This window comes from Ictalurus furcatus, chromosome 14 (genome assembly GCF_023375685.1).
Source record: "Ictalurus furcatus strain D&B chromosome 14, Billie_1.0, whole genome shotgun sequence".
NCBI classification, from domain to species: domain Eukaryota; kingdom Metazoa; phylum Chordata; class Actinopteri; order Siluriformes; family Ictaluridae; genus Ictalurus; species Ictalurus furcatus.
Genome location: NC_071268.1, coordinates 102039 through 103964, shown reverse-complemented (window position 1 = coordinate 103964; position 1926 = coordinate 102039). Strand labels below are relative to the sequence as shown.

Here is a 1926-nt window from a genome sequence, read left to right as displayed (position 1 = left end):
CTTCTGCCGTTTCCATCTTAGTGCTATACGGGAGGGACGTCACCTCTCTCGGGACCCTTATTTTGACAAATCTTGTCCCATCCTCAATGTTTTTGCCCGGATACATTCTCCTTTTAATTTTAGAGATGGGGATTCCCTCCAGCTTTTTTAGAATGTCCTCATCATCCAAATAAACAGGCAGATGCATGAAGGAGACCACATAATCCCTGTTCTGTAGTCTTTTCACTTCACACACTTCACCTTTGATTCAGTCTGTCCATTAACTCTTCTGTATCTTCTTCACTTTCGAGTGTCGCCTCATATTCTTTGATTGTCTTGGTCTCACCACTAGGATTTTCCCCTCTCCAATTCTTTCTGTCACCGCTTTGATGTCCTCTGCTCATGCATCTTTGACACTTCCCAAATCCACAGTGACTGTAGCTTCTTTAGTGTACACTCCCATGCTGACTTCTTTCTCTGTTTTGTTCCCATCTCGTTGTCGTTTATCCGGTCCTTTTTCATGTCCATGTCATGTTTCTCCTGCCATTGCCTCATCTGTTGACTTTAAATCATCAATTTTAAACAAACACACAAACTACGTTTAACCTCCTCCCAAACAGCCCGTACTGTGGGGAGGATTAAAAAAAATAAATAAAATAAACACAGATGAAAATAAACACCAAGCTTTTGGTGAGCCTCTCTCACCTACTGCAGCCAACACACTTCTTCTGTTGTGCTACACTCTAGTGCTGTTGGAGTGGTATGGCCATAAGCAAAAGCTACCATCAAATGGTGCCTATTTAAGTAGTGTAAGCAAACCTTGAATAGGACTGACTGATTGATTGGGTCCCTTTCAAACCTGCATCCAATCTTTATCCCAAAAGAGGATGTTGTGCAGAGATAATTAAAGCACTTATCCAAATGAAAAGCTTACAGTACCTAGTATTCCCATTTAGTCTCCCGACCAAGTACTAACCAGGCCCAACTTTACTTTGCTTCCGAGGTCAGATGAGATCGGGCTTTGTCAGAGTGGTATGGCCGTAAGCAATAGACTCTATCAAATGGTGTCTATTTAAATAGTGTAACAAACCTTGAATTGGACTGACTGATTGATTGGGTCCCTTTCAAAGAAATATTCAATCTTTATCCCAAACTGTGATGAGGTGTACATTTTCCACAATCCGCTATCTATATAGTCAATGTTTTATATTTAATAAGCGAATATGTCTATATGCTGATTGGTCTTAAGCAGAGTCGTCCAATCTTCAGGTTTTCATTCCAATCTAACAGGGGCTACACCTGATTCCAGTTGTTTAGTCTATTGAAAGCCAAGATCAGCAGATCAAAGTGTGGCTTCTGCTTGGTTAGAATGAAAACCTGCAACCACACTGGCCCATTCTGGATAAGACTGGACAACCCTGATCTAAAGCAAATAACTACTAAGGTAAGTGCCACTTTGTTGAGTTCTAAATCTGTCATGTTGACTTGATGTCACTCCATGTACAGGGAAGGAACTGGTAGATGAGAAGACTTCCCACTGTTGACGAATGGCAATTTCAAGTTGAGGGCGTGTTTTCTTTGTATTTCCCTGCTTGGAAGTAGGAATTACAAGTTGCAACCTCAAGTCAAACACAGCATTACTCTTGTCTTCTTGATCAATGAAAGAGCCAGGCTTCCACATTCAGTGGAATAGCAGAGACTGTTATTTTGCAAGTAGCTGTTATCTGCCTTGCTACAAAAGCACAGAGGAAGGGAAACCGCTCCCAGCCTTTTTTGAGCATAGACCTTTTGCTGGTGGGTGAACTTGGTGACCAGTACATTTACAGAAAATTTTCCAGTCACGTTCATTGTCTTATTGAACAATGAAAGAGCCAGGATTCCACTTTCTGTGGAAAACCAGAGACTCCCTTTCATTTTGTAAGCAAATATTATCTGCTTTGCTACAAA

At 41.2% G+C, this 1926-nt stretch overlaps 1 pseudogene; it reads right to left on the bottom strand.

Annotated features, from left to right (window-relative positions):
- Window positions 1–906: 906 nt before the first annotated feature.
- Window positions 907–1025, bottom strand: LOC128618753 (uncharacterized; annotated as a pseudogene).
- Window positions 1026–1926: the final 901 nt, after the last annotated feature.